Source organism: Phyllostomus discolor, chromosome 4, assembly GCF_004126475.2.
Source record: "Phyllostomus discolor isolate MPI-MPIP mPhyDis1 chromosome 4, mPhyDis1.pri.v3, whole genome shotgun sequence".
NCBI classification, from domain to species: Eukaryota; Metazoa; Chordata; class Mammalia; order Chiroptera; family Phyllostomidae; genus Phyllostomus; species Phyllostomus discolor.
The window spans coordinates 40,764,993-40,790,078 of record NC_040906.2 but is presented as its reverse complement, the minus strand read 5'-3'; the positions used below and the strand labels follow the sequence as shown (position 1 = coordinate 40,790,078).

At 34.7% G+C, this 25,086-nt stretch overlaps 1 protein-coding gene across 1 annotated transcript in view; it reads left to right on the top strand.

The window, feature by feature from the left end:
* The window catches only part of ZNF804A (zinc finger protein 804A), a 257,836-nt gene that overhangs the window by 201,169 nt on the left and 31,581 nt on the right, over window positions 1-25,086 (top strand). The window lies entirely within an intron of this gene.

The window sequence follows — 25,086 nt, the reverse complement described above, 5'->3', positions numbered from 1 at the left end:
CTTTCACCTGAGCAGGCACAGAGCTGTATTTCCACGTGAGCACCTTGTTAAGGGGTCAGCAATTAAGTCCACATCCTGAGATATTGATAATACACTCAGGGCACAAGTAGCTTTTGTGCATTTACTTCCTCCCTGGGTCTACTTCTTCACCTGTCTTTCTGGAGATTTCTTATTACCGGTGCATTGTTTTTGAGGGGAAGCTTTTGATATTTTGTGCAACTTTTAAATTAATTTCCAGTGGGAACATTGGCCCAATAATTTAATAATATTAGTCATAGAAATGGAGGATCTTAATTTTCCTATATAACTATTTAAATGAAATTCTATTTACATGAACTTGAAAACTATTTCTGAATACAGCTAGATTTATACACAATCAAAGATGATATTTGGGTATTTTAATTTTCATTTTATACAATAAAGTTTCTATCAACAGAGCCAAAATGATACTTAAAAGTTATATTGTCACTTTAATACAGTCATTGAAATGTACTTTATATGCAGTACAGTCCATTCATTTGCAGTTTCCACTGAATGGTTTTAATATATTCACAGGTTTGTACAGCCATTGCTGCACTCTAATTTTAGAATGTTTGATTCACCTCCAAAAAAAAATCATATTAGTAGCTATTCCAACCACCACCTACTTAGCACTAGGCAATCACAACCTGGTTTCTTTCTCTATAGATTTACCTACTATGGAAGTTTGTACATAAGTGGAATTTTCCAGTGTGTTTGGGACTGGCTTATTTCTCTTAGCACAATATTTTCAAGGTTTGTTTACCTGTATGGTAGTATGTATCAGTACTTCATCCATTTTTATTTCTGAATGATGTCCGATTGTGTACATCACATTTTGTTTCTCCATTCATCAGTTAATGGATATTTGTGTCTTTCCCTTTGACTATTATGAATAACACTGCTGTGAACATCTGTGTTTTTGTGTGGATGTATGTTTTCATTTATCTTTGGTGAAAATGCTGGGCCATATTATAATTCTATGTTTGACTATTTAACAGCCACATTGTTTTACAAAGTCATTGATTGCACCATTTTACATCAAATTGGCAACATATAGTCTCCAATTTCTCCACATACTTTCCAAAGGTGTTATCTGTTTCTGTGTTTGTTTTAATTATAATCATCAGACTGGTTGTGAAATTATATATTATTTTGGTTTTGATTTGCATTATTTAAGTGGCTGATGATTTTAGTATTTTTTCATTATGTTGGTTATTTGTATGTCCTCTTTAGATAAATGTTTATTTAGATATTCTACTCATTTTTAATTGATTGATTAATTTCTTATTGAGTTGTGAGACTTCTTCATATATTCTGAATACAAGTTCCTTATCAGATACACGATTTACAAGTATTCTAGCCATTTTGTGGTGCCCTTCCCACATATCTGTTTGTAGTATTGTTTGCATGATAGAAGGTTTTTTTTTTTTTATTCCGTTGATGTCCAGCTTATTTATTTATTTGTTGTTACTTATGTTTTTGGTGTTTTAAGAGGACTTTGCCTAATTAAGGTCACAAAGATTTATTTCTATGCTTTCTTCCAAGAAGTTTATTGTGTTAGTTCTTACCTTATTCCCTGTGATATATTTTAAATTAATTATTGTGTATGATGTAAAAAAGGAATCATATGTCACTCATTTGCCTGTGACTATCCAGTAATTCTATCTCTTGAAAAGACTATTTTTCTCTGCTTTTTACACCCCTATAGGAAATCAGTTGATCACACATGTGCTTATATTTGGACTTATTTCTATTTCATAACTGTGCATATGTATTCTTATGATAGTACAGGAATGTTTTGATTACTGTAGCTCTACATAAAGTTTCAAAATAGTGATATGTGGTTCCTCTAATTTTACTCATTTTTCAAGAGTGTTTTGATTCTTTAGTGTTGCTTAGATTTCAATATGAGTTGTAGGATTAGCTCATGATTTTCTGCAAAATAAATAGATGACATTATGAGAAAGGTAGGATAATTTAAGAATTATTCACATTTTAACATTAATTATTCCTATCTATAAACATGTGATGTATTTTCATCCTTTTGGATCCATGTACAAGCATTCCACTTCTTTTATTAAATTTATTCGTAAGTATTCTGATCATTGAAATGCTGTTATAGATGGAATTGTATCTTTATTTTATTTTTGGAATATTTCTATGTAGTGTTTAGAAATACAACTGATTCTGTATTTTGATCTTGTATCCTACAAACTTGCTGACTTGTATAATTGCTTTTAGTGGCTATTTTAGAAATTTTTATGTATCATATCAAGGTATCTGGACATAGAGGTGATTTACTTTCTCCTCAACCTATATAAATTTTACTTTTTATTATTGGGTAATTGCTTTGCAGAGAACTTCCAGTACAACATAGAAGAGACAAGGCCGAGTATCTTTGTTCACTCTCTGGATGGGAGGGAACATTAGGCACTTTACCCATCAGTAAGGTGTGCACTTTAGAATTTGTGCAGATATTTTAAGCCAAGGTCAGAAAGTCTGCTTTTATTCTTAGTTTGTGGAGTGTACTTACCATGAAATAATCATGTGCTTTTTGTCATTGATTTTATTAATATAGTGTTCCATTGAATGATTTTAGAATGTTAAAGTAACCCCACATCCCTGAGGTATATTCCAAACCGTCATGATGTCTAATACATTACCTATGTGGGTATATCCTGTGTGCTTGTAGTCCATTAGAAAATTTTGCATTTATAACCTATTCTAATATCAGTCTGTACTTTTTTAGTATACCTTTGTTCCTGTGTTGAGATTAGAACAGCTCAGGACTTATTTCACTTCTATTTGTGAAATAGTTTATGAAGTGGTATTAATTCTTTAAATGTTGGTAGAATTCACCATTGGGATCCTCTGAGTCTGCACTTTTCTTTGCCAGTAGTTTTTAAATTACTACTACCTAATAAATTTACATGTTTTAAATATATATCCAAATTTTTTATCTTATTTTCAGTTATTTGCCAAAGTTTGTGTCTTCACAGGATTGGTACATTTCATCTTAGTTATTTAATACTTTGGCATGTGTTTACAGTATTTCTTTGTAAATCTTAGTATTTCTGTAAGTTCATTAGTAATGTCTTAATCTTTTATTCCTCATTTTAGTAAGAAAGTTCTTTATTGTATTATTTTTATTTACTAAATTTTTTCTATTGTAACATTTTAATTTTTTTTACTTTATTTAAAATTTATTTCAGCAGTGGCTGTTCTGAGACTTATAGTAGACATTGTAATTTATTAGTATCTACCTCTATCTAACTTAATTTCAGTGAGATTTAAAAAGTTATTCTTCCATATCTCTATCTTATCTTCTTTGTAATGCTCTATTGTAATACATATTAGGTCTATATATTTTACCAACCTCAAAATGCATTGTTAAAATTGATGTACTATTTGGTTTTATATCCTTTAAATAAGCTGAGAGAAGCAAAACAGGCAAGGATATATTTAAAGTGTTTGTTCTGTTGATCTCACTTACTGTATTCTGTTCTCTTTATGTCTTCCTGTAGTTTAATCATTATGTCATTTTTCTACTTTAATGCAGCTTTGCTCCTTTGTATGTTATTGTCAAAAATATGATATTTCTATGTGCCATAGGCCTAACAATACAATTATATACATATATTTTACATATACATAGTTTAAATTAATAGGCAAAAGGGGAAGAAATATGCAATTATATTCTCTTTTATTTTTAACTATACAATCATGTTTATTAATGTTTTTATGTGTATGGGGATGTGAATTACTATCTGGTACCATTTTATTTTTACCTTGAAAATGTGTTTTGGGTTTTTGTTGTTGTTGTTGTTTTGTTTTAGTATTTTCTATAAGTCTACTCTACTAGCAACAAATTCTCTGTTTCTTCGGTGGGGAATCTCCTAATTACGTTTTCTTTAATGACAGTTTTGCAGAATGTAAGCTATTTTGTTGTGTGTTTTGTTTTGTTTTTTTATTTAATTTTAGTGCTCTGAATATGACATCTCATTACCTTCCAATGCTCATTGTTTCTGGTGAGAAGTCAATTGGTAAATTATTGAGATTCCCCTTAAGAATTTCTTTTTGTGTTTGGTTTCCAACACTTTAAATGTAATAGTCATGTGTGGGTCTCTCTACTTTTGTTCTATTCAGAGTTGGTTGTGATTCTTGGAGGTGCAGATTATTTTTTTAATTAAATTGAAAAAGAGTTTTGATATCATATTTTTAAATATTTATTGTACCATTTTCTTTCTTCCTAGCCTTCTGTTACTTATATGTATATATCCATGAGCTTAATATTTATTTTTTACTTCTCTCTTTTCCATATTATATGATCTACATTGATTTATCTTTGAGTTCACTGATTTTTTTCTTCTGACAAATCCAATTTACTATTGAGTACTTTTGATGATTTTTTTATTATTATACCATTTAACTCCAGAATTCCCAATTGTTTTTTATGACACTTACCTCTTTATTAATATTCTCTATTGAATGAGATATTTTTATCATACTTTTCCTCAGTTATTTAAGCATGCCATGTTTTTATTTACCATTATAATAGCTGCTTTGAATTTTTGTCTTCTAAATCCAACACCTGGGTTCCTTAAGGCAATTTTCTATTGCTTGCTTTGTCCTTCTCTTATGTCACTTCTTCCTGTTTCTTGGCACGTCTTGTAATTTTTTTGTGAAAAATGGATATTTTTAGATAACATAATTTGTAGCACCTCTGGGTTGGTCTGTGGATACTGGCCCTTCCCTTTGGGTCTTCTTTGCTTGTTTTCATTTTCATTTCTTTAGCAACTTGGCTTGACTAGTTCAGTGAAGTCTGTTTTCTCTCTCATGCATCACCTGATGTTGCTATTGTGAGAGTACAGCCTCAGACAGTGCACAGGTTAACTTGACTCTCTTTCCTCCAAAAGAGGACAGCGGTATTACTGAGGATATTTTTGACTATCCGTTTCTATGATTTCCCTGGTGATATGGATCCTGGTCCACAGGGTCCATGTTGTTGTGGCTGCGATGAACAAATTCACATGGACTACAGAAGTCCTGGGGAGAAAAGGACTCCTCTAAGAGAGAAAGAGCAGGCCCTGGTCCCAGCCCTGACCTCTGCCCAAACAAGGTTTTATTGTTTTTCTGGGCACATTATATCGAGGATGGTCCTCGTTTACTATAGACAGGTTTGCTTTAGGTGGTTACCTTTTACAGATAGCAAAGGAGATGTTGCTAATTACATCAAAGAAGGGTATTGCAGATCAAAGGGAAAAGTGGTTGAACTGGTTACATTCCATAGCTGGGAGGTTTAGTACAGACTTTAGGAAGTTAAAGATACACAGTAAACATTTGCTACCTCAGTCCAGAGTTAGGGAGTTTTAGCAAAAGCGAGCCTCAAAGCAGCCCAGGTATAATGCAAGCCTATCCCTCATGGAAAACCTATCCATGGGCATGGGTCCTGTGTGCCAACCTCATCCCCCCACTGGCCTTTCCAAGTAGGGGCTAGGCTAAATTCCCCATACCACGCAGATAGGTTCCCTATACCCTGGTATGGCTTTACTGGTATCATAACAAAATTTCAGCCTCCATGAAATGGGAAATGATTGTTCTAAGGGTTTCTACAATGCCCTGAGACGTAAGTGCTACAAAGCCTAATACAACTAAAGATTGTTCTCTTTGAAATGATGGTCTTTGAGTCTAGTCCTTGAAGCTTCCTGAGACTCCAGATGGCATAGGTCTCTTTCCTGGATTTTTCTCTATTAAATCTCTATCTGGTCTACCATTTGGAATAGCTGCTATCATGCAGCTCACAACCTCCCCTTAATGACTGGTCACAAAAGTATCTACACTCTCTTCTAAATAGAGTCATTTACCTTAGAGAGAACTATGGAATTTTCTGTTCTTATAGCTTTTATGTTGCCTCTGGGCAGAAACTATGTGCTACTACTTTCGAAATGAAGGTGAAAAAGTGGTCTGGTTTTCTAAGAGTGACATCTAAGCTTTATGCAATGTGCTGGGCTAGGGAAAACTATTCTATAATTTTCTGCACCCCTCTGCCCCTGCACGGAACCTTTGTCTACAAGCTAGCTCATGTGAGAGTAATCAGAGCCCAGTACACTTGACCTGTTCTGCCCCTACCCTATGAGTGGGAGCTGGTTAGAACTCTAGCAGAATAGAGATTCTCCAACACAGGCCTAGGGGGGTATGAATGCCAGTATCCAGCCTGCCCTTGGGAAGAGCTGTCACTGGAATGCAAGCTAAGAGAGGAGGGAGACCACCTTTTCAGCCACTCTGCCTGAAATGGGCTTCCATCATATTGAGCTGGGGAGTGCAGTTTGGAGCTGAAATGCGGTTTTTCTTCCTTACAGTGTCTTTGTCTTTCCTTCTGAAAGCATGCATGATTTGTAATTCTTTTTCATCCTTGTAAGCATGTGCTTATTTTCATCTTTACTGTTCACTCGACTCCACTAGATTATAAACTCAATGAAGGTACAAGATATTTACCACTTTTTTCTCCATTTGTTCACTCTTGCAATGAGAGGACATTAAAAATATTAAGGAAGGGATAAAAAGGTTTCATTGCTGTTTTCTTCATGACAGTTGTAATAACCACACAATATTTGTTAATACCTGCAGTGCTCCAGATGGTTAATGGTTTGGGGTTTGAAGCTCTCATTGCTGCTTAGTAAGCAAGAGCTGGCAAAACAAAAGATTACCTGTGCCTTGCAGTTCAGTCCCTGCAGTCAATCAAAATGGGGAGAAAGTCTACCCTTCCATTACCCAGGTCAGAAACTGTGAGGTTTTTGATAATGCAATCACAGCTCTCCCAAGTCACTCGGGGCATTCTGGGACAAGTGTCCTATTTTTCTGAAATGGAAACCTAGCAAATAAGCTAGCAGAATTTGTAAACACAAAGTACTTTTATCAGAAAATGTTCAGGCATTTCATCTCTTCTTTTACATTGTGTTATATAGTCCATCTCCTTGAAAAAGACATAGCGTTCTTGTTTACATTTCTTGCAATGGTTGACATGAGGCAAAGTTTATTGGTTATCTCTGCCTCACATTAAAGGGAAGAGTATTACATGTGGTCATTAGAAAATATTTAGGAGTGTTGTTGAGGAGAATAACTTATTGTAAATATTTGTTTGGTGAGTAAATAACAGAAATTTTTGGAAGTGTGAAACTAAAGTGTCTAGGACCTTGGAAAATCCTTTCATGTCTCTAGATTTAATGTCTGTCTCTTTAAAGAGATTTAGTCAGATAATAGTACTATAACACTGATTTCTTTGTCAAAAAGTGCTTTCAGCAATTTTTCCTTCTAATTTAAAAAAATGTAAATTCACATTTAATCCAGAAAAGCAGATGAAGAATTTTAAAATGACAATGCATTGATACGAAAAAGAATATAAAACTTAAATATGACCTATTTATTCATTTTCTTTTCAAACAAATTTGGAGGTACCTGAAAGCTGAGGAAGTAGTTAGCTTCTCTCTGTTACTTTTTCTTCCTCTCGACCATGGTTATTATAACACATTTTCTGTCCATTGACAATAGAAATGAATTAAAAATGAAACCACCTTCAATAAGTGATTTCACATATATACTGAATTATTTTAAGAATATATTTTCTTTTAAAAAATACTTGAAGAAACCAATGTTGTCATACTGCCCAGAGGAGTATAACCAGTTTCTTTTTCTAGATCAGAATTTCTTGTCAGCTCGTCACTGTTTAGAGAATGGAGATCTTGTATCCATTTTTATGATACAGAAGTGTTCCCAGCCTCAAGCCAGGGTCTCTCCCATTTTTATTTTTTGAGTCCATCTTCACACATTCTGGCTGCACCGAGTGACTGGTTGTCCCCAGAGCGCTCCATGAACTTCCAGCTTCACACGGTCACTCCTGCTCTTCCCTAGGACAAACATTCTCTACCTGGGTTGGTCTGTTCATTGTTTAGTGGTCCACTTAGTGCTATCCCCTTTTCATCTTTCTCTGATTTTCTTTGCCTTGTTGAGTGAACTTAATTATTTCTCTTTCATTTGTGTTGTCATGGTTACAGCATGACATTATATTTAAATCTCCCCAGTTCCTGTCCTACCCTGTGAGCTTGTTGAGGAAGAAATGATTTGGTTTTCCTGTTTGCATCCCCAGCACCAAGCCCTGTCCCTGACATATTGTAGGTACTATTTTCTGTGTGTGTGATTTTATGGGTATAAGGCAATGGCCAGGACATCAAAGCTGAGACAAAACATGTGTGGATTTAAATCCTCATTCTGCCACCCAATATCTCTGAAATTTGGAAGAGCCACTTAATCTTTCAGGGACTCCTTTCCCTTAATTATAAATTAGGGTTAATAATATGTACTTTGGATGATTGTTGTGAGTATCAGATGAGAAACACCTAGCATGGTGATTAGTACAATGTGGCTGTTTTTCCAAATTAAATTGTTTAACAACAGTGCAATGTCTCCTGGGGAAACAGACCAAGGGTGGACAATGAGTGACAGCGAGGCTGGATATGTTCTCATGGGTGTTTGTTACTGAGAACAGGCAGCTTCCTAAACAGGGTGGCCATCAGGCCTGAAACCTGCCCACGTTCACAAATCCGGGGGAGTTGCTTACACACCCATCCAGCTGCTCGAGCAGCTTGTGACACGGGAAGAACTCATGACTGTCAGCATGTAGGTTCTTTGCCTCAGAGTAAAGTGATAAGTAGGGTTGAATTACATTAGGGCTATTATGAAAATAAATGATTATAGACATTAAGTCCATGGATATTTTAGAAAATAGTCCTCAAAGTAAGATTTGATATATTTATTGCTAATAAGTTATTTCAACATAGGATTATTTTTTAAAAATCAGTATGACATTTGTTGTTAGAATTGAACAAATGTTTTTCACCTATAGGTTGATGATACAGACTCAATGTTTCTTGCCTGAGCAAATTTACAAGTGTTTTAAGAGGCCTCCCTATTCCTAACCTCTCTTCTCAATTATAATAAATAATCTTAATAACAGCATACTCCTTAGTGTGCCCATTCATTTTCTCAACAAACTTACCTCCCTCTCCATCCTTCTGTCTTATGTGCTCTGCTAAGTCTCACCGCATTTGTCCCCTGACCTCATCAAGGGTTTTCAAGCCTCTGTGACTATTTATGTGGTGTTTCTTCTTGCTGGGAACCTGTTCAGACATTTCTTTTCTAGGGTAATTACTACTGCTTCTTTACAGCCCAGCTGTCACCTTTTCTAGACGCCTCCCTTGACCTCTAAGTGTTCCAAAGAATGCTGTGACATCTTTACCATGGCACTTATGCCTCTAGGCTGACCACATCTATTTATGTATTTCTCACTATTTTTTTTTTATGTTCCTCTATTCCAGGAACCCTGATTGCTCCTTTTTGTAAACCAGAATCTAGAGTGGTGCTTGTTAAGCAGTAGGTCAAGCACAGGACTGCGTTGTCACCTCTGTGTCCTGAATAATGTTGCTTTGAGGTAACACATGACCTAATTTAGTCCCTGGATTATGTGATATTCTGTAGCTGCCCTTTGACTTATTTTAATTTTTGTTATGGTCACATCAGGTATAATAGCATATTTTCTTTGAGAAATAATATTCACTTAACATTTTGTGTTCAATACTCTTCTCATGAATCTTTTTTAGATTTCTGATTTTTCAGTCTATACTATGATATTTAAAAAGTTAAAATAATTTTTGGCACATACTGGTGCAATAAAAGATACAATCCTCATAGTGATTCAGGGAGAGAGAGAGAGAGAGAGAGAGAGAGAGAATGATGGAATATTTCTACAGAAAATGTAATGCTCTATAATTTTATAAATTGGAAAAAAATTAATGGAGAAAATATTGTTCTGTGGTTCTTATTTAGTATTTACTTGTAAATTTTTAGTTTATTTGAATATCATCTTTTAAAAAGACTATGTATGAAAGCTCATTAAGCATAGTTTCCAAGATGTTCAGGTGTCTCTAAACTGTGGGATGCCTGGCACATCGACTCTGCCTTTCCCTGCAGTAACAGAGGCCTCCATGGTGGCTTCAATCATAACAGGAGTTATTACATAGTATGATCACCAGGGCCCTTGAGAGCCCTCGTGATGTATTTCTTTATCAATGGGATACTCATAACTGATTTAACTATATCACAGAACAGAGAAGCTAGAAGTAGGCTGACCTATCTTTAACAAGTGACTCTATCATAGAGTAATTATGCCAAAAGAAAGAATATAGTGTCTAAAATTTAATATACATTTTTAAATATGCAGAAACATCTAATGCACAAGCTGGTGAGTTCATGAGATCATTGAGTAATGTTTTGTAACCTAGGATATTCAATACATATAACTAATTCCATAGCAAAAAAAATAATATTCTACTCTAAATAATAGATGCATAATCTTGAGAATTTCCATCTTGGAGTAACTATCCTTCATTAGTTCTCAGTGAAATCTGTTTTAAGAAAAAGTTGCCTGACTTTAGTAATTTACTTAAAAAAAAATAAAAAGCCTTAGAGAAAGGAATTCAAACCAACCTCTTCCATTGGGATTTGACATTCCTATGAACTTACATCTAGGTCTGCCTACACAGTGGTGAATGCACCTAATGAGAATTTTCATAATATTAAGATGGTCTCTTTGGAAAAATCTATTTAAACTTATTGTCTAATCCTGTGATTTTCAACCAGTGTGTCACAGCAATTTTTAGAATATGTAATACTTTACTGTTTAGTCAGGGACACTGACCTTGTATTCTTTATATTGTCAAATAAAAAAAATAACAACAGCCAACACAACAATAGCTATCCAGTGTGAATGAATAAAAATTATACCTATGTTTTGTCAGGCAAAAAAAAATGTACTTTTTTGTGTGTGCCACGGAATTACAGCAATTAGTTTATATGTACTGTGAGATGAAAAGTGTTGAAAATATTTTGTCTAATTTATAAATAAATCTATATTTTATAAAATAAAAGCTAAATTTATAAAATAAAATAAGACTTCAGGTTCAACTATTTCCTGGTATTCTTTGTACAAATTCATTTAAAATCAAACTTTTTGTTTCTAATCATTAGGAATTTAAATAAATTTCTAAATTAGAAACATCATTTGTAATTCAGGTATCAAATTCCAAAATCACAGAATAATTCTTTAAAATTCAAAATAAAAATATTTACCGATCCCTTGTATGGCAAAGAAACTTAGCAATTAATTCTTCCTTCAACCCACCCATATTTTGCTCTGTATAAGGTGCACCCACTTTTAGTGCTGCCTACGTATAATGCACATGGTTATTTTTCCCTCAAAAATTTTAGGCAAAAAATATGCATTATACACAACAAAATATGTACATACACACACCACTACCACTACCATCGCACCACCACTTAACAAACCATTGTTTTCTAAAGGAATTCATTTCTCTTATTTATGTCTTATTCTGCTTTCTATCTTCTGAATCAGCATTCTTTTTCCCTAACATCTAGTAGCTTTTCTCTTCTCTAACATTCTGTCATTCAAAAATAGGCCATAGTAAACTACTCTTTGGCCTTACACCTGATATATCACCACATCTCAATCATATTTCTAGCAGAATTTTATTAAATATTGGGGAAATCATGTTGCAAGTGAACAATTGAAAATGCAATGAGTTTCACTCTTTCATAAAGGCTTTTCAGTTATCTTTGCCTCAATGATTTCCTCTCTGTACATATTTTCTCTTTGAATCCTGTCATCTAATAATCTTGGTGAAATTTCCACCCTATCTTCTTTGTATTTTTCCCATTTATTCCTCTATGTTTCTTTCCATGAGCTATAGAGTCGTGAAATTTCTCAGCTTCTTCAGGTAAAGCAATTCACCCCTGACTTCCTGGACCCTGGCCAGTTCCAGGGATGCAAAGGAAGGGGTGGAGGTTAAGATAGTTCTCCTTTTGCCACAGAGAACACATCACAGTATAGCTTCAGTAAATACTGCTCTTTTACTAAACAGAATTCCGATGCCATATTTTAACATGATATTCTCTTACTTTGATTAGTGCTTAATTAAAGTTTTATTTCATGAATGTTTTAAAATCATCGTACTGTTTCTATAACCTAATTAATGCCACTACAATTTAGGATGCATTATATTTATGGGTAAAACAATTTACAACGGCCAGGTAAAACTGCCATCTCTGGTCTACTGCTTAAGCTTAGTGTAGTTTTACTGTAGCATTTGCATAGCCTTATATAAACATTATTTAAAATGTTGTCTTCCTGAAATATGCAGTCTGGTTAAGAATCATATGTTTAAATTAATGGACAAGATTAAATGTTTTACATTATCATTATCATGTATTTAAATTTTCAGTAAGTTCATATTTTAACAAAAATGCTGCATTTTAAACTTCTAGTAGTTTCTTTTAAAATCTGTTTCACATATATTATATATAGTTACATATATATATATAAATTTTCCCCTGTGTTAATTCTTATAGGCCACTGTCGATTCCCCTGATGGAGAAAACTGTCAGGGTTGGGGAGGGGTAGCTCAGAAAGAGCCAACTAAAGTCAGACTCACAATTACATGTACACAATCTCAGGGCAGTTATCCTAGCCCTTCTAGTCTCCTTCTCATCGTGTGTGAAATGGGGCTAATAATGTTCGCCCAAGGGTTAGTATTGTCAAGGTGAGATGATTTTGAGTGCAGTGCTCATTTTTGTCAGTCAGGACATGATAATGTACTGCCTTCCTCATTGTGTCTTCTCCACCCAGATGTTGGTTGCAAATTTTTCATGTTAAAATGCTTCTCTTTGCAAAATAATCCCTTTTCTTTTGGATACTTGAAACATATTATTATTTTCAAATGGGCTTTCCCTGCTGTGCTAACAATGTATCAAATGCACAGACTATCACTCCCACTTGGAGTTCAAGACAAAGCAGAATTAGCCGCAGGGCAAAGCCTGCTGGCACAAATGGGAGGGAGAGCAGGTCTCCACACATTGTTCCTCTTATTATGGAAACTGTAGCTGCATTATGATCTTTGCAGGTGTTGGAGAGCTCCTGTGATGTGACACCTACAGTGCCATGCTTGCTTTTTGAGAAAATATTTTCCAAAATTGCATAGAGGTAAAAGTTTTGAGACCTATTATTTTACCTTATTTTGTTCTCAGCAAGACACTTTCATTTTGTAGCCAGGAAATAAAAAGTTAAAAAAAGAAAGAAAGAAATGTATGACTTTAGAAAGTAGTAGAACTCATCTAAAATAATTAGGAATCCATCTTTTTATTTTATATATATAAATTACTCTTAGGTCCTCTCCATATCAGCCCTTTTCTACGTGAACATCTTTTTGAGCAATGAATCTTTTAGTAAATATGCAAAACTTACATCTTTCCTTCCCAAAATGCAGTAATATAAAATATACGTATTCCTTTCTCATCTAATCCAAAATACCATCTTGGCCTCCAAGTAGCTCTAGAATTTAGTCACGGGTCATTTCAGTCCAAGTTACTACAGGAAAAATAGTGCCGTCATTGCATGGGTGAACAAGCTACCTCATACTTTGGTTATTACAATGTTTGTTAGGTCCTTTCTGTTTCATTATATAATAACAACATAGCAGTTCTGAAGTTTTTAATCAGTTGTATAATGCTATTTTTAATATATGTAACAATGAAAGCAAAGAATAAGAATTGATTTATAAGAAAACGTAATCAAATGAAAGTAAATCTGAGTAAAAGTCAGAAAATATTTAAGAGCTCATATCCAAGCTCTTGGGAATTTTTCTCATTAAAAATATTGAGAACAATTTTGTAGATTCAACAGATTAGTCATTGCAGACGTGAGTAGCTAATATCTTCCCCTACTAAAAGAAGATACTTGGAGTATGTACTCTCTTGCCTCCCGATCACTCACCATTGTGGAGAAACTGGGCTCTGTTTCTATCACACCGCTGAAAACCCTTCTCTTCCGTGTGCTGCATTTCATCAGTCACAGCCTCCTGCCACGATGTCTCCAGCCTTCCTGTGCCTTCCCATCATCTTTGCTCTGATTGTTCTTGTTACTGATGATATTGATTTTTCCCACCTGGAAAATATTGTTCAAACTAGCCCCTTTGCTTCCATTCTTAACTCCATTTCTATTTCATTTACTACCCAGGAGACATACCTGTTTCCTAAATGCAAGCCTGATAAATTTCCTTTCTTGATTAAAAATCTTTACCGACTTCCCCATCAGCTTTTATAGCATTCAGATTTCTTAGCACACTCTAGACACTGTCACAATCTAACTTCGGCCACACCTTCCTGTGATTGTCACTAACAGTGATCCTTCATGCTACACTGAAATACGCACAAAATTCCCTAGCCACACCCATCAGCTTTCAATTTTTCAAAAGTTTAATGTTTCATTCTTATATATAGTTACTTTTCCTGTAATATAAAGTCCACTGCACCATTTTTATACCTACTGACACTTATTCAGTTTTCAATGAATTAGGCGTTATTTTGAAAGACTCCTCTGATTCCCTCCACTGAAGTATCTGCCTACAACTGTGCCCTTCTCATAGCCTTTGTTTAGAGATCTAAATGATTATAACATTTATATGTGCCATATGAACAAAAGTTGGGTCTCTTTTGCGTTTCCAACATAATGATGTTAGTAGAATACAGAAATATTTCATACATATATATTCCACTCTCTGAAACTGGTTTTGCTTATTATGCAAGGCAGATTTTCATACATCTCTGTACATTGTTTCTACTCCCCATTGCAAAATAAACCAATAAGTGAGCCATAACCTCATGTAGAATTGACAGTGTTAATTTATATTATAGTATTACAAATTATCTTTTGGAAAATTATTATAGAAAGTGCATTATATTTCACACAGATACTTAGTGAACATTGTAAATATAAGCCTCTATGTCTCAGCAAACAAAAAAGTGTATATTTTGATACTTCAAACATATTTTTCTACCCAATTGAATAGTGCAGACCACCAAAAACAGGGTTCAAAACTATAAACAACAAATGATCTGTAGAACCTCCAAAATTATAGTTACAGTTCCTTGATTCATTTATTGAACAAATATGTTTAAACCCTTCTTTGTTCTAGGTACTCTCCTAGGTATTGGGGATATGACAATGAAAATGAAGACCTTGCATTCATAAAACTTACAGTGGTGAGAAAGACAATTCAGGGAGTGAGAAGCCTCATGGTGAAGGAGAGGATGCTTCAGGAAAACTTGTGTTTCTGTAAGGGATCTTTCCAGGCCCACAGATCTCAGGGACATCGCACTCTGCTCTCCCTTTGAAGCTTCAGCTGTGGCCTTAGTCAGTTAGGCTGATATTCCTGTGCCCCGCCACACCTAACAACAGTTGCCCTTTCCACACACACAGCCCTGGCCTCCGCCTGGCCATGTCTCGGTTCCCTTCCTGGGAGCTTTCTGCCAGCACTAGAGGCTGCTCCATCTTGAGCATAAGAAACCCAACGTTCCAGGTGTCAATGCCCTCTGGAAACTGCCATTAACTAATCCTTAAAGTAATCTGTTGCATAAATAGTGTAGCTCCCTTCCTTGTTAATACATAGCTCGGAAGTTTGGGCTTTCTACTAGATTCCAGAGTTCCCAGCATAAACCAGCCTCATTTACTTCTAGTTCCACCTCTTTACTTTAACCAGAGTCTTTATAGTTCAAGTGTTTTTATTTTTTAGACAACATATAGTTAGTTTAGTTCATTTCAAAGTCATGCTGATGATCTTTGTCTTTATTTGGTATATTAGACTTTTCACATTTAAAGAGATTACTGATATAGTTGATGTAATAGCTGCTATGTTTGTGCTTGCTTTTTGTTTAATTTGTTTTGTTTTTCTCCCCCTATTTTCTGCCTTCTGTTTTTAATTGAATGATATGTGATTTGATTTTTATCTCTACTCTACTGATTATACTTCTTTTCAGTGGATTTTAATAGTTGATCTAGAGTTTACAACATACATATTTACTAATTTAATTTCACCTTCACATAACACTATACTATTTGACATGTGGTTTAGATACATAAGGTATCTAAGAAGAGTATTCCTGAAAGAGTATTCCTAATTCATTCTTCACATTTTTCTGACATTGTGCTGTTTCATTTTACTTCTCATATGTCATAATCACCCAGTTTATTTTCAGTATTCTTGTTTTAAACAAAGTTAACCTGGAGATTGATTAAAAACAAACACTATAGTGGTTACCAGATAGAAAGGAGGGTGGGAGGAGGATAATGAGGGGCAAGTGGGTCAAATACATGGTGACAGAAGGAGACTGGACTTGGCACAATGTGACAATGTGATAGCAGATGACGCCTCATAGAAATATATACTTGAGACTTATAGACTGTTATTAACCACTGTAACCCAATAAATTTAATTTAAAAGAACATTATATATAATATTATTAAAGAATGTTATATATATATGCTCACTTTATTCATTTTCTTACAGTTTTCCTGTGTAATTTTCTTCATAAAGAACTTTTACCGTTTCTTGAATGATAGACTTTTTGGTGATAAAATCACTCAGTTTTTGTTTATCTGAGAAAGTCCATTTCTACTTCACTTTTGGGGTATGATTTTGTTGGATATAAAATTCTAGACTCGTGTTGTGGTTTCATTTGTTTGGTTTTTGTTCCATCTTTCAACATTTTAAATATTTCAAACCATCTTTTCACTGTCTTCTGATTTGCATGGTTTCTGATGAAAAAACTGTTGTAATTCTCATTCTTATTTCTCCATAAGTACTCCTCTTTCTTTTCCTTTTAAAATCTGAATTCAAGATTGTCTTTGTCTTTGGTTTTCTGTTTTATACATAAGATGTGGCTAGGTGTTTGTTGTATTTTTATTAAATCATTTTAATGTTATCTGAGGTACACATACATACACACATTAGGCATTTGTTAATCAATTAAAAAATTACCCATTGTTAATTCAAATATTTCTTTCATTTTATTGCCTCTCTCTTTTCCTTCTGATATCCCAACTACACATTATATTTTTTGATATTACCCCACTGTTTTAAGATGTTCTTCTATTGTTTTCTTCCTTTCTTCCATCCTCTTTGCATTTCGACTTGGTAAGATTATGTTGAAACAGCTTTCAGTTCATTAATTCTGTCCTCAGCTGTGCTGTGTCTCCTGAAGAGTCCATTGAAGGAATTCTTCATTTCAGTTAAAATGCTTTGACTTCTGTCATTTTCTTTTAATTATTTCTTACAATTTCTCTCTGTTTGCATTACTCATCTGTTCTTGAATGTTGTCCACCTTATTCATTAGAGACATTCATGCATTAATTACAGTTATTTTAAATTCCTTCTCTGAAATTTCAATGTGTGTAATAGCTGAGACCGAGCTTCTCCCTAGTGCTCTTTTCTCTTCAAGTTTGTTTTTATTTTCTTACCATTCAGAATGCTTTGTAATTTTTTTGTTGAAAACTGAGCACATATAGTGTAATAGGAACTGAGATAAAAAGACCTTTAGTATATTTTTGTTCATCTGTCTAGGTGTTGGGCTTTGTCTAATGTTTTCTGTGGCTCTGTGTACAAGAGGCTTGGTATTCTTCCAGTGTCCTTGATGGTGTATGCCCTTTTCACTTTGTGCTCCTCTCTAGACATTTTCACAGGAAGAATTGGAATTGTGCAACTATTTCGGCTCCAATGCACTGTTATATTGGAGCCTTACAGCTAGGTTGCTAAAGTGTAGGGGAGAGAAAGCCCTCTATAAACTTTTGGTTAGATATCAACCTTGTAATGTGTCTGTGTCTCATTGCTATGACCATCATGTGTTTCTACTGGGGTATAGCTTCTTTTTTCTTATCCCCTCCAGGACCCTACTCCATTTTTCGGCTACAGAATTTTCACTTTATCCTCATGAAGCCATGATCCCTGTTAACAATGTTGTTCTCATGACTTGGGTGAGACAGAAAGTTTGTAGGAAAAGTAAATTACTTTCCTTGGTTAAAATAAAGTCTTTGAATTGAAATGTGGAAATACTCTATCCCTAAGGAGTAGGATTTAGTTATAGAAGAGACTCTTGTTTTATTTTGTAATTATTCTTCCCATGCAACTTCCAGAGATACAAGGAACTCTTTCTCAGATTATTAGCATGAGAATTTTGTGGGGTTCATGAAAGAAAAGCCTACACAAGTGTTTTGGGGTCCTTCTGAGTTATAGTCACCAAGAATTTATGTTTCACATGCTAGACCATGGTCAATCTGTAGTGATTCATCAGTGTTAACAGTGAAGAGTTCAAACCGGGTCATGGCTTCAGCAGTTTCTAGATCAAGTAAGCAGGTATCAGTTCCTATGTCTGCAAATGTGATTGTCTCTTCAGGTTCTGAAGTCATGTTTTACCCTGTGGCCTCTATTTAATGACAGTCCAAGAAAAGGGATTGATTTTCATTTTTTATAGGTTGTTTTTTGTTGTGGGTACAGCAGTGATGACTTCCAAGCTCTGTACCTGTTCTCTCTTATGTCACCACTCTTCTACCAGTACTTCCAGAGATCTCAAATAAATGGCTTAAAACCAGCTCCTTATTTCAGTGTCTGTTTATGGGGGAGCTCAACCTAGGATAACCAGTGAGACAATTCACTAGAGGAACTTCTCTGTCCTACCCTAGATCTCTGCTACAATGGAGACAGTAACAAATATGTATTAGGTCATTGTATGCCTTCCTTCTGCCTTTCAAATGAAATGATCACTCCCTGCAAATGTAAAAGGTTTCTAAATTGAAACAATTTCTCCACATTAATGCAACTGGTACTCTACACTGGAACCCTTTGCAGAATCTATTACTATAGAATTCTGTTGAAACTGTATATGTGATTATGTGTGTGTATATACGCACACAAACATATATGTGAATGATTGGAATCCTGTATACCTTAGCTACCATTTAACTTTGAAAAACCTGATATATTTTTCTTGTTTGCATTGAAAGTGCAATGCCTCACAGCCTTGCTGTATGCACAAGGAGATTGCTTAGTGAAAATCTAACCCGATATTAACACAATGTCCTGATCTTTCCAAATATGAAAGGAAAAATCCAACTCAGTTTTCTTGCATTTTCTTAGGTTGTACTAAATACAGAGTTAAATTAACCAGGGAGTCTAATAAGTACTAGTCACTGGTTAGGACTTCCTGTAGCATCCATGGATGAAAAAGATAAACATCTGCCTTTAAACATGCTTCCTTGTGATAATGAGTATAGTCCAGTGAGACAAGCAAGGCTGTGCTCTGAGAGCTGAGGCTGGGGGCCAATCCTGCTTTTATGTGAACAGATTCCAAGGGTAGACACCATGTCCACTCATTGATGCAGTGGTTTTCAGCTAAATGATCATGGAATAGAAATAGATAAAACTTTATGAATGAATTCTCTTGCCTTGGTACTAATTCTGAAAGAAATGACCAAGTCTGAGAAACAAGTTTTCTTGCTCCAATTCTTGTAACTGTGCATATTAAGATAAACTTGGCCCTTGCTGTGAGCCTGTATTTGGTTTAGCTCACCAGGTTTGGGTGGTGGTGTAGATGAGTTTGCATTTCTGTGCACTCCTTTAAAAAGCCTCACTTTTAAATGCACATTTTTATTATAATTCTGTTCAATACACCTGTGACTTTTAGTAAAATGTGACTTTGTAACTCACCCTTTAGTTGTCCCTTCCATATTCCTCAAAATCATCTTGTTACATATTCTTTAGCCTTTGAGATTGTAACATTTATTCTTTCAGAATCTCTCTCTATATATATATATGTCAATAACACAATGTTTTATGACTGAGAAATGGTTGTCCTCTTGCCTACTAGGGAAGGACTTAAACCACATAAAACTAACATCAGTTTTCTACAAACCTTCTTTTGTACTCCATCTCTTCCTTATTGTTAACATAGGACTCCATTGCCCAAAGGTGTTTTATAACTGTTTTCTCCCTGAATAAGCTTTCTCTTTCTTACATTAAAAAGATAAAGGGGGGAGAGAAGGCAAAGAATAAAAAGTGTCTCTCTACTAGAAGTACGGTAAGTCCTTTTTAAAGAAATAGCATTTTAGAGCCCTGGCTGGCATAGCTCAGTGGATTGAGCGTGGGCTGGGAACCAAAGTGTCTCAGGTTCGTTTCCCAGCCAGGGTACATTCCTGGGTTGCAGGCCATAACCCCCAGCAACCGCACATTGATGTTTCTCTCTCTCTCTCTCTCTCTCTCTCTCTCTCTCCCTCCCTCCCTCCCCTCTCTAAAAACAAAATAAATAAATAAAATATTTAAAAAAGAAATAGCATTTTAGCACAGTTTTGCTAAAATGTTTCCTGCACACATCTGATGTAAGAACATTACAGGGAGAGTAAATAACCAGTTCAAGAGTCAAAGAGGGTGTATAGTTAATATGGCTTTGGAAGCATGAAGGAAATGAGGTGCCTAAAGCAAAGTGAGATAAAGGAAAGAGAATGATAGGAGATGATGGCAGTTAGCCAGGTACCAGGTAGAGTGGGACTTGCAGGTCAATTGTATGTACACTTATTCTAATAATGGTAGGAGACTTCTAGAGATTTTTGAACTAAAGAATAATATCATTTTACACTAGAAGATGTAGCTTGTCAGCAAGACATAGTAAACATGAAAACACTTATCCTAGCCATTTCTTCTTAAAGTCAAGACCAGTATAAAGGTTTCTGTGCAAGGAATTTATTTGGGAAGTAATCCAGGAAGCAGAAATGAAGTTCAAAAAAAGAAAATGTAAGCAAGGAAAACTAATTTAAGGATAAATATTTGCCGCTATAATGAGTAACTGGTGCTCCATCCCTCTGGGACTGTCTGTGGAATCTAAGGATGTTGTCTCAGAAAATGCCTGCCTGATAGATAAAAGATGAAATACATAAACTTGAGGTCTTATCCTACCTTTAAAGAAAACTTACATGGTACTAATTCCTCAGCACTTGTGGCTTGTGAATTTCTTAGTGCTGAGTGGGATCCCATATGCTCTGGTATCATGAGTCAGAGAAGCCCCTAGACGGAAAGGAAAAGTGTGTCAGCACAAACTGGAGCAAAAGGCGGTAGGTGGTTATCATACACGTGCTGCTGTGGAGACCATTTCAGAACCAATCACTGAAATAGTGACTGGCACAAAAGATGGGGCCCAGATGTGCACTCCTTTACTGGAAATGTAGGGTATGGATCTTGAAACGAAATGTTCTCTCTCTGGGCATTCTTCTAAAAGAGAACAGTTTTGCCCTCTCTCCTTTAATAAATTCTTTTACTACAATCAAAACTTAACAACTTTTTTTGCATTATCTCTTTAAAGAACCTCTAATAAAATTTAGCCTGCAAATAAATAACAAAGATGCTTTTATTCTTACTGCAGAAATAACAGCGAGAGAGAGAGAGAGAGAGAGAGAGAGAGAGAGAGAGAGAGATTTTTCCAATGTATTTTGCAATAATTGCATACAAATTGTTACTTTTAGCATTCAAAATTATTATATATTAGCATTACCTCATCTATTTATAGCTTTGCAACTCTAACTACTTTAAATAGTTTCTAGCAGAAAGATCAGAATGTAATGTGCATTATCACTTCTAGTTAGCAATGATAATTTGTATATGGTGTAACTTGGTAGTAGCTCTAAAGTTGTTCTCCAAATGACTGGGCAGCACAAGCCCAGGCACAAGCACAACTATTGTAATAGTACTGTACATTTTATGCTGCTAGTTTCTGTTCTGTTTTATTTCATATATGTGCAGAAGAAAAGGTGTTAATATTGTCTATTTTTTTTCCTGTTGAGTGTCAATACTGCATTGTATTGAAAGCTCTGGAGATACAACTGTGAACAGAATAGGTACAAATCCCTGCCCTCATGGAGCTCACACTCCTTAGGGAAGGTTATTCAAGGGCACCAAGTTAGGAATGCCTTTTATGCAAGGTGAATATCATTTCCTACCATATATTATCCTAAAGCCACAATAAGAGGCGTCATTTTGAAATATTGCTCTCCCTTCAAAGTCCTAATTTGGTACTATTTCTTTTTTGATGTGGGCTGGATTGAGTGACCCTGAAATTGTGGATAAACCAATATTTTTTATGTTTCAATTTTCTGATCTGCAAAAAAAAAAAATTGCACTGCACAATTCTAATGCTTTATATTGAAAAATTCTTGACTTGGTGACTTTGGAGTTGTATGCTGCTTTCCTGGAAGTAAGAATTCAAACTTGACCTCTTATAAATGTGTGTAAAATGTGATGGGTTTGGATGGTCTGATTAGTCACAAGCAGCTTTCCCTTTTTCCTTCACTTTTTGCCATCCCACTCAGTGAGACATTAGAGAAATTTTGTGACATAGTTGACAAAATGGTTTTGCCAGATAGAGAGGGGGTGGCATTTGGGGTTGACATATATGAGCAGCTGTGCTCCTCTTTCATCTTATTCAGATGTGTTTCTTACCTTCTGCAGTGGGGTGGCTATGTGGAGTATGTATGTATTTCTGTGCTTTATAATGCCGGTCAATGCCTCTTCCAATATTATCCACAAGGGGAAGGAGAGAGGCCAAGGGACATTGGGGCATGTCAGTCTAGTGAAGGATGATTTTGTTTACATACATTTTAAAAAATGTGTAATCAGCTCTGGCTGATGTGGTTCAGTGGATTGAGTGCCGGCCTATGAACCAAAGTGTCGCTGGTTTGATTCCCAGTCAGGGCAACATGGGTTGCAGGCCAGGTGTCGAGTTGGGGCATGTAAGAGGCAACCACACATTGATGTTTCTCTCCCTCCATTCCTCCCTCACTTTCTCTAAAAATAAATAAAAAAAACTTAAAAAGTACAGTGGAGGGCAATACATTTAACTCTTTTGCCTTATGATTCATGTTTAATAACCAGTCCTTTTATACCACTAACACTTTTTAGAACAGAGCCCTGACTCCTTATTGCTATTCATATCAACTTGAAAGTTCTAACCTAAACGTGTTTTTTTACTGTGTAATCTACTACAATCTAAGCTTCCACGAGGCTATGTTTCTTTCAATATTTTAGAAAAAATATAGAGGTAAAGAGCAAGAGCAAGAGAACAAACAGATGTCAAAATGTTAATAGTGAGTTTAAGTGAAATTGTATGTTTATTGTCATATTTTTACATATTTCTGGTCTTCTGAACTTTTTTTTCAAAATGTGAAGTATAATTTATTTTTTTCTGGAAAATAAAGTTTAATAAGGAATACAACAAAAATAGAGAAGACCTATGGAATAAAAGAGATTAAGAAACTTCAGAAGATGGTAATGACTCTCATTATTTGAATCCTGTTTTGAACAGACTAGTTTAAAATATTACGTAATTATAGTTATTTGAATATACTACCTGGATTTCTTTTTTTGTTTTAATTTTACTTAAATTGTTGTTGCAGTACAATTTTCTACCTGGATTTTTTATGATAGCAAGGGATGGTGAAAGTTCCTTTTGTCTGTTTAGGTCTAATAATGGTTTATAGATTTTGTGATGTGTTTTAAAAGTTCTATTTTAAAGAGACATACTGAAAGATTTATAGATAACTTGAGAATTTCCTTAAAAGTTATCTGGGGCAGGGGAGGGTGTGAGATAGACTAGGATGAGATAAAACAAGATTGGCCTGGAGCTGATAGTTGTTGAGCCTAAGTGGTTATTACACTGTTCTCTCTACTTTCATGTGTTTAAAAGTTTAAATGTAAGGAAATGCTATGGAACAGATTATTCAGCTTAAACACCTGTAAAATGAGGAAGGTGTCTAGAATAAGCATCACCATATTTTAGTCAGGAGTAAATGAGTAAATGCATCCAAACTCTTACTCAGTGACTGACCCTAAACAAGCCCTGAATAAACGTTAGCCATTATTTTCAGATTTGTTTTTCTTTTCAAATTTAGAATGAGGCTAATATTTATGAAGAATGTACTTTACCTAAAAATGTCAATTTGCTTTACTCAAAGATTGGCCCAGGAAACAGTTATTGCTTCTCTAGAGGAATATCAATCTCAGGAAGAAAATAAACTTATAGCATAATAAGCAATAACCAATTATTTAAAGAGAGGATGTACCTTAACTTTATAATCAATGGGGAAAATTGACAAGTTGAGAAGAAATTGCTATTTAAAACTATTGCTTGGAGAGCTAATTCAGCTTTGAAGAAAAACTTGTTGCCGTTATTACTCATATTAGCTGGAATGTTATCTTTGCTTTGCACATTTTAGCCATGAAATCTCAATACTTAATTTTTGTTTTGTTTATATTGGCTAATCCACAGAATAATATTTTGAAGGTTTTATAGAATTTAGTAAGCAGTTTAAAGTATGTGACTTATTTTCATACCAACCTTTTTAATATATTAAAATTATCAAAAATAGAAAATATTTCACAAATCTGCTGAAAATTGTCAATTAATTATGGAAATTGATGGGATCATGTAACAATTTGAGTGATTTTGCATTTTATTACCTCACTATGCAATTGATCAAATTAGTAAAACAGAACAATAGATCACTGTCTTTAAGTTGAGAATGTGGGTGACGCGTTTATAGATTATGGCAAATGTAACCACTACTATGTACAGTTTACTACTACAAGGCATACTACAAGGTCTACAAACAAATCATGAAGATTATGCTATGGGATGTGTACAAATATAGTACAATAATGTCAGGTAAGTATTTATCACTCATTGACTTAGAATTAGTAAACCACTTTTAAATTTTGTAGAAGTAACTTACACATTCCAATAATGAGTCATTCCTAGCCTCCATATTTGGTAAAAGGACAATTGCCATTGTCAGAGAGAACTATATTATTTCATCTCCACAGCCAAGAGTCTAAGATAGTTTCTTATAGTAGCATATAAGAGGTCTGGGTATGCAGAGTTATTTTGGATTTTACAGGTGGTGAGTATGAGAGAATATGTAAATTAGAAGCATAACATATTCTATGGTAGGGATTGGAGTTTAGGACTTCTGCTTATCAACACTCCAGTGCAAGATTTGAACAGTGCTTCAACATGTAAAATTTATTCATGTTTGGCAACATTAAATTTTAGGGAAGCATGAAATAT